Source organism: Bos javanicus, chromosome 14 (assembly GCF_032452875.1).
Source record: "Bos javanicus breed banteng chromosome 14, ARS-OSU_banteng_1.0, whole genome shotgun sequence".
NCBI classification, from domain to species: domain Eukaryota; kingdom Metazoa; phylum Chordata; class Mammalia; order Artiodactyla; family Bovidae; genus Bos; species Bos javanicus.
Window position 1 is genome coordinate 44,863,257 of NC_083881.1, and position 9,514 is coordinate 44,872,770.

Below are 9,514 nucleotides of genomic sequence, written 5' to 3' on the forward strand. Positions count from 1 at the left end.
GGCAGGAGGAGAAGGAGGCGACAGAGGATAAGATGGCTGGATGGCATCACCGAACTCGATGGACATGAGTTTGAGTGAACTCCGGGAGTTGGTGATGGACAGGGAGGCCTGGCGTGCTGCGATTCATGGAGTCGCAAAGAGTCGGACACGACTGAGTGACTGAACTGAACTGAACTGACTGATTCCTTTATCTTGTATTTTCTTCAGTTTTTTTTTTAAAGTAATATATTTAATTGGAGGCTAATTACTTTACAATATTGTGGTGGTTTTTGTCATACATTGACATGAATCAGCCATGGCTGCACATATGTTCCACCATTCTGAATCTCCCAACCACCTCCCTCCTCTACCCCATCCCTCTGGGGCTGTCCCAGAGCACCAGCTTTAAGTGCCCTGATTCATGCATTGAACTTGCACTGGTCATCTATTTTACATATGGTAAATACATGTTTCAATGTTATTCTCTCATATCATCCCACCCTTGCCTTCTCTCACATAGTCCAAAAGTCTGTTCTTTACATCTGTGTCTCTTGCTGTCTTGCATATAGGGTCGTCTTTACTGTCATTCTAAATACCATATATATACGTTATTATACTGTATTGGTGTTTCTCTTTCTGACTTACTTCACTCTGTATAATAGATTCACTCTGTATAATAGTTTTGAGAAGCAATATTTTTGGAATTCTACCTCCTTTATTACAGCTAATACTTATCTAGTGTTTACTATGTACCCAGAGATGTTCTAAGACCTTCATGTAGAATAAATCATTTACTCCTCTCATGAGTTCTAGGATTTGGGCATAATCATGAACCATTTTTACAGATGAAGACGCATAAATTTCTGATAACTCGATCAAGGTGAACCAGATGGCATGGCAGCCATTGCTGTACTGTATGAAATTATTGGTCCTCATGTTGTTGACTTCAAAACATTATGCAGTACATTTTAAATGATTTTAGTTTTGATGTTACCCATCTGCTCCCCCTCCCAGACACATACATACCACATGCCAAGCATTGAGAAAGGAGAGTGAAAGGGGGAGAGAAGAAAGATAAATTAGTATATTCTCTATGTTTATGTAGCTTACTAATATTAGTTTACATTTGTTATGTTTAATTGAAACACTTTATATTTGCATTAATGTGTGATTGGAATATACATTTTGCATGAATACTGTGAAAGAAGAAGTCACAATATATTTGCTAAGCCAATGTATATTAATACAAAGAGGTGGAGTGGGCCTAGTGCCTTTTTGCGCTTCTGAGAGCTCATTTGTGGTATCTTCACACATGAGTAAGGTGAAACCTTTACAGCTTTGTAGAGAGCAAAGAGGAGAGAGATTCCTCTGCAAGTGGGAGTTAGATCGGTAGCCTGCAGCCCCTGGACAAATCAGTCCCTTTCTGGTGCTTCTATATTACATCTCCACAAGATCACCTAAGAGGTGAACTTGTCCAGTGATAGGAGAGAGCGGCTTTGAAGGAGCCATTTTCTCAGCAACACTTGGTTTTAAAAGGAGGCTCTTGAGGACAGAAAAACTTTAAAGAGCCAAAGAAAATAAACGGTGTCATTTGAGGACTCCTTATAAGAGGAGATATCAAAGAGGTAGAAGGAGAATGAGGAAATGGTTTCATGACACCTCTCAAGTTATTCCTCCTAGGCTATACTAGTCTCTTCTATATTCAAGGCTAATAATACATAGATCCGGTCAAATCTAGTCAATCTTTTTAATAACTAACCATACTCTTTCCATATCTAAACAGGCATAGTTTTCTTCATTCATACATTTTCTCTTTTATGTCTAACAATTTACGTCACTCTATATAAGATTTTATGGAATTCATAAAAACTAAACATGTATCTAAAAATAGGAAATTGATGTTGAAAAGTGATCAGTCATCATTATACATATATGGGAATAGCTAAATTAAAAAGACAGACAATACCAAGTGTTGGCAAGGATGTGAAGACACTGAAACTCTCACATACTACTGATAAGAATGTTAAATAGTACATCCACTTTGGAAAAGAGTTTGACAGCTTCTTTAAAAGGTAAGCATTCATTTACCATGGTTCTTTTTGTTTGCATTCCATCCAAAATCTATGTCATGAATGTTTACAGCAGCTTTTTTTTTTTAATATAATAGTCAAAAGCTCAAAAGAACCCCAGAGTACATTAAAAATGAGTGTCTAAACCAATTGCTGTATGTCTGTGACACACAGATTGTAGTCCACCAGACTCCTCTGTCCATGGAATTCGCTAGGCAAGAATACTGGAGTGGGTTGCCATTCCCTACTCCAGGGGATCTTCCTGACCCATGGATCAAACCTGGGTCTCCTGCATTGCAGGCAGATTCTTTACCATCTGAGCCATCAGGGAAGCCCAATGAAATACTATGCAAGAGTAAAAAGAAATAAATGATCAATACACATATTTGTGATGAAAGAAGCCAGAACAACAAAGAGTAAATAGCATATGATTCCATTTTACTTAAAACTCTAGAAAATAAAAACTAAATTATAGTGACAGAAAGCAGGTTAGTAATTGCCTTCTGATGGTGAGGTGAGAAGAGAGGGAGAGAGTGGGGAGGGTTTGTTAAGGAAAACAAGGAAATGAGAGAACTGGATATGTTCATTCTCTCTACTGCGGTGATGGTTTCACAGGTGTATGTACCTTTCAAAGCATATCAAATCGCATAATTTAATATGTGCAGCTACTCTAAGCCAATTACATCTCAATAAAACTATTACTTTTAAAAAGAATAGTTAGCTTAAAATTGAACCAGCAAAACATATGGACAGCAAATACCTAGAAAAAGTAAGGGACTAGAAAAATAAAAAACTTAGCATTGAATGTATCAAAGTCTTTCAGATAAATCCTTCTATGATAAATAATAGACATAGTAGGAAGAAATGAAGCAGCATATGTAATATCTTTCAAGAACTGTTCAAAGGAAGATGTGCTTGTGCAGTTAGGTAGAGATAAATGGTGGGCTGAAAAGACAAGAAAGCCAACACATCTGATAATCTTGTAAAGCCTCTTCCAGTAAAGAAAATAAATCTAAAAGATTGAGAGTTTAAAAAGATGAAAAGGTTTAAAAAAATACATAAAGGAAATCAATCAGCTATCAAGGCAATATTAGAAAAAAAAATAATGTTGCTCAAGTCAGCTGTCCCCAACCTTCGTGTCACCAGGGACTAGTTTCATGGAAGACAATTTATCCATGGACTGGGGTTGGGGGGGCAATAACAGTTTTGGCATGATTCAAGAACATTACATTTATTGTGCACTTTATTTCTATTTTTATTATATCAGCTCCACCTTAGATCAGCAGGCCTTAGATCTCAGAGGTGGGGGACCCCTGGCTTAAGTTACCTCTTATGCTGTACATAGCACCACCTAGAGGAAAACCACAGGAAATGCTATTTCACGTTGACGAGAAAGTGTTCGTCTCTCAGTCTTGTCTGACTCTGTGGCCCCATGGACTGTAGCTCTCCAGGTTCCTCTGTCCATGGAATTCTCCAGGCAAGAATACTGGAGTGGGTTTCAATTCCTTTCTCCAGAGGATCTTCCCAACCCAAGGATTGAACCTGGGTCTCCCACCCCACATTGCAGGCAAAATTCTTTAACATCTGAGCCACCAGGGAAGCCCCATTTCATGTGTAATAGAGCCCAATTCATTTACTGATTCATTCAACCTTCATTTACCATGTACCAGCACTTCTAAGTATATTCAGCATCATTCCAGGTGCTTGGAATACAATAAATAAAAAATAACAATAACAACAACAACAGCAATTCCCACCTTCTTAGAGCTTATTTATCAAGGAAAACAACTTTGCTTAAACAATTCATGACCATGTGTGAATTCATTTTACAAATTAAAAAAAATATGCACTTTAAGATTTCAGAGGAAGCCTTTGTATGAAAAATAAACATAAAAAACCACTGTACATTTTTAAGTAGTTTTCTCACATAGGGATTTGGGTAAATCAGAGGGTTTTTTGGTACCACTCCATAGTCAATTCTAGGATTGTTTAAAATAAAAGGTATTCATTTGTAGTTGAAGCTAATTCTGATTTTTAAACCCTAGTGCTGATTGCCCTCATTCACTTTTGGAAGAAGGCATAATGATTTACTGATCACCAATGGACTGTCCAAAGCAAACCAACTACAAACATCATCGACAAGGGCAAAAACCTGCTGGTGTTGTGAAAAGACATAGCGATTCAAAGAGAGGGACTGAAGGACCAATCTGAACATTCAGCACAAATAGCACCCAGCAAAAGAAATATATTCAGGAAGTAGGGATGAACTTTAAAAAAACCTTTTACTTACATTTTTAGTAAGAGTTGAGATGCTGTAATGTTGATTTAAAAATATCATTCAGAAAATAATAAAGAATTATGGAAAAGAGAAAGAAAACAAAGATAAAAGATATGTCCTATACTTCTTTCAGGACTGAGGCGCACATCCATCCCATCTTCAGAGATGCAGGCTTATTTGGACTTACAGCTGTGATTCCATCCTGTAATGATTCTTCAAGCTGGCTTAACACTCAACACACACACACAGAAAAACTAAGTCATGGAATCTGGTACCATTACTTCATGGCAAATAGAAGGGGAAAAAGTGGAAGCAGTGGCAGATTTTATTTTCTTGGGCTCCAAAATAACTGCAGATGGTGACTGCAGCCATGAAATTAAAAGATGTTTGCTCCTTAGAAGGAAAGTTATGAAAAATCTAAACAGTGCATTAAAAAGTAGAGACGTCACTTTGTCAACAAAGGTCTGTTTAGTCAAAGCTATGGTTTTTCCAGTGGTCATGTATGGATTTGAGAGCCGGACCATAAAGAAAGGCTAAATGCCAAAGAATTGATGCTTTTGAATTGTGGTGTTGGAGAAGACTTTTAGGACTCTCTTGGACTTCAGGGAGCTCAAACAAGTCAGGCCTGAAGGAAATATTGTACTTTTCATTGCCTGAAGCTTTATTTTCCATTAATTTTATTATGCTCAGGTTTTCATTAAATCCTTGGGCATTTCAGCTTATAGGTATACCCCATTTTATTGTGCTTGAGCTTGTTGCTTTTTGCAGATACTGTATTTTTTTCCTTTCTTTTAAAATTAAAGTTTTATGGCAACCCTGCATTAAGAAAATTTATTAGATCAGAACCTTTTTTTCAATAGCATTAATTTTTAAATTAAGGTATATAAGGTTGTTTTCTCAGATATAGTGCTATTATACACTTTGTGAACTACCATATAGTGTAAATTTAACTTTTATATGCTTTCTGGAAACAAAAAAATATATGACTTACTTTATTTGAGATATTTTCTTTATTGTGGTGGTCTGGAAGCACACCCACAACATCTCCAAGGTATGCCTGTACTGATATATTTTAAAGAAATTTTAAAGTCTGTGTCTGCTAGTTACATCATCTCTGGGTCTGTTACTATTGATAGATTTCCCCCCTCATTATATATCTTATTTTCTATCCTTTTTTTTTTTGGTTGTGCTTTAATTATTTTGTTTGGGTGCCTGCACATAGTGAATGTAACATTGGTGAGTATCTGAATGCTGTCTTCCTTGAAAGAGTATTGGTCTTTATTGTCACAGGAACTTAAGTTCCTGGCAGATTAGTTTAATCCTTCCAAGGCTTTTTTTTTTTTTTTTAATGTTTGTTAAGGTGCTACTGGAGAAGACTCTTATGGGTCCCTTGGACAGCAAGGAGATCAAACTAGTTAATCCTAAATGAAATCAACCCTGAATATTCAATGGAAAGACTGATGCTGAAGCTAAAGCTCCAGTACTTTGGCCACCTGATGCAAAGAGCTAACTCACTGGAAAAGACTCAGATGCTGGGAAAGATTGAGGGCAAGAGGATAAGGGAATGACAGAGGATGAGATGGTTGGATGGCATCACTGACTCAATGGACATGAGTCTGAGCAAACTCCAGGAGACAGTGAAGGGCAAGGAAGCCAGGCATGCTGCAATCCATGGGGTCTTAACAAGTCCATGACTGAACAATAACAAAGGTGGCCTGACCTCACCGTTACTCTAGGAATAGTTTAGTGCTAGTACCAAAAAACCACTGTTCTGGGGTCTTCCTGAATGCTGTCATTGAATGTCAAAGGGCTCCACAAAGTCCTAGTGCAGGAGAAGACACAGCTTTTCCTATTTGCCCATCCTTCATGGAGTAGTGGGAATGGAGGTGGGTGCTGCCCTGTATGAGCACTGTGAGTTGTTTAGTTTACGGCCCTTTGGTCATTCTCTCCATGGTCTCTGAAGTTTTATTCTAATATAAGCTGAGGATTTTGCCAAGATGGAGGAAGACCTTTAAGAGTTTTCTAGAGCTCTTTCTTCTGTAAATCTTTCCTCACCAGAGCCCTGCCCTGCATCTTTCAGCTGACTCAAACTCTCTCCCTTTTAATCTCTGTCTTCTCAACTCAGTGAGCCTAGTATCTTCTTGTGATTCACCTCTGTGCACTCCCACTGGGCAGGTGTCCCCAGGCAGAAAGCTGGGACAATGGTGAGGTTTCCCCTCAAATGTTTCCCTTCTCTGAAACATCATGACCCTATATTTCCTGTAAATTCATTATCTAAAAATGCCTGCTTCATATACTTTGTCCAGCATCCTAGCCATTTTTGGTGCATAGGTAAGTCCAAATCCTCTTCAGTATATTATGGCTAGATCAAATTTTCTTTTGATTTCATCTGCACTTGCAATACAGTGTGAGTAAGGACATGGAAACCCACTCCAGTATCCTGGAGAATCCCATGGACAGAGAAGCCTGATGGGCTACAGTCCATAGGCTCGCCAAGAATCAGACACAACTGAAGCCACTTAGCACACATGCACGCTTATACTAATGAGTATAGATGCTCACTTCAGTAAAGCATGTAGCCAGCTTTATGAGATTAGAATTCATTAGAAACATGTATCTGAAGTCCTAGTGCAGGAGAAGACATAGCTTTTCCTTTTTGCCCATCCTTAATGCAGTAGTGGGAATGGAGGTGGGTGCTGACAATAGAGACTTGAGAGGTTAATACCCATCAGTACAACATACTGCCTCTTTGAATGCCTACATCTGTTCAGGAGATGGTAACTCTCTAGGGAAACAAACAAACAAACAAAAAATGAAGTGTAGTACTACAAGAGAAGAAAGGAACTGGAATCTAGATTGAAGACTATGCTGACCTGAACTGTTCTATTGCAAACTGTGGGCTTTCCAGGACTTTATAATTTTGAAACACATTTTAGACTCTCCTCAAGGGAAAAGACAAAATAAAGATTGCCAAACACAAGATGTTACATCTTGCATTCCTATGTTTCACATGTGATAAATCTGTGCTTGGTATTCATGGGTCACTATTACCAAAAAAATAAACACAAAGTCCCAATACTTTACCATGTGTGTGCTTAGTCGCTCAGTCATGTCTGACTCTTTGTGAACCCATGGACTGTAGCCCACCAGGCTCCTCTGTCCATGAGGATTCTCCAGGCAAGAATACTGGAGTGGGTTGCCATGCCCTCCTCCAGGGCATCTTTCCAAACCAGGGATCGAACCCAGGTCTCCCACATTGCAGGCAAATTCTTTATCATCTGAGCCACCAAGGACAGCCATACTTTACTATAGGCACTGAAATAATAGTAATAGAATTCTGGAGATTAAATTACTCTTCCATTCCTTCTCTATCCTTTGCTAGCCTTCAGTATCTTTTAAAGTAAAATGTAACACACAATTAGAAATAATCCTGGCTTTAAGCATAATCTCAGAAATAAAGCTGAAAGACCTACTTTTCTTTCAAAGCCTTCTACCTGACTGCAATGTTACTTAGTGACTGAGGGCAAAAGCTTTATAATGTGATAGCCTGGGATCCTGGATGTGTCATTAGTATCTCCATAATCTTGGGTATTATTTAACTTCAGTGACCTAGTACATGTCTTAACACACAGTAGACAGTCTATACCAGTCAGAATAAGTAGAAACCACACAGCAAAGAGTTTTTAATATAAGAAATTGTTGAAGCTGGTATTAGAGAACTAAAAATGTCACAGAGATAACAGAGAGAGAGAGTAAGCAGCAGAATTCAGCTACTAACGCTATGGGTTGCAGGAGCAAAGGAAGAGGAATGGGGTTTTAGACTTTAATAGCTTGGAGAAAGCCTCCCATATGCTGGGACTCAGACTTCAGAGTAGAAGGCACACTGCCAAGCTCGTGCTGGTATCCCCTGAGTATATGAAGAGACTGGGTTAGTGAATGAGCTTATCTCATTTGTTTCCCTTCTCTCAGGGATTCCTGTTCTAATTTTTCTGAAGTCCTGTGTCTTACAAACCAGTGTTTCATAGAATGGGTGTGTTTTTCTGTTGTTTCAGGTGGGAAGTAAATTTGACCCCTACTACTGGATCATGGCCAGGAAGCAACTCTCTAGTATTTTCTAAGTAAATAAATTAGCCACTTTGGGCAATCAGTTTAGCTGGTTTTCATGTCCTGTTTAGTTTTCCAGTGAACTTATGAAATCAGACATTATATGGCATAGCTTTGAGGCAAAGTTACTTAATAACACAACTCTCTAAAATCTAAGACCAAACATTTTAAATCATGCTTAGCACTCTCCTTCTTTCAAATTCAATCTATCTGTAAATTCTGTTAACTCTAATTTAGAACTGTATTCCAAATTCCATGACCTCTTGCTATCCCCACTGCCATCTCTATTGCAAGTCACATCATCAACATACCTGGATTATTGTTTCAACTTCCTGATTGATCTGCTTAAATGACAGGCTCATTCCCCAACTCCCTTATGTGCCACGTCGCTTCAGTCATGTCTGACTCTTTGCGACGCTATGGACTGTAGCCCACCAGGCTCCTCTGTCTATGGCAAGAATACTGGACTGGGTTTCTACATGCTCTTCCAGGGGCTCTTCCCAATCCAGGGACTGAAACTATCTCTTACATCTCTTAAATTGGCAGGTGGATTCTTCACCCTAGTGCCACCTGGGAACTCGCTCCTAGCTTTACTCAAATGTCATATTCTTTGTTCCTACCAGCATGACCCAGCAATACTTCAGACTGCCAGCAGGTCTTCAGTAGGTTGCAGTAGCTGCATTTGATTTCAGTTTAGTTTTCCAACTCTCTCAGAACCATGGCATCCCAGCAGAGGAACCAGCCCCACTCATATGGAGTCTCCTTCTCAGAAATCTGGGTCTCAACCCCACCGGTCTCTCATGAAGGTCGCTCTCAGCAGACGGGAAGTGAGTAAAAGGTGTCCTATAGAACACAGGTCCCCAACATCTTTGGCAACAGGGACCGGTTTCATGGAAGACAATTTTTCCACAGATGGGCAGTGGAGGTGGGGTGCAGGGATGGGAAAGGGTGGTTCAGGTGCTAATACCAGTGTGAGCAATGGGGAACAATGAGGAGAGGCAGGGGAAACTTTGCTCTCTTGCCGCCTGCTCACCTCCTGTTGTACATCCTGGTTCCTAACAGGCTGAGACCAGTACCGGTCCTC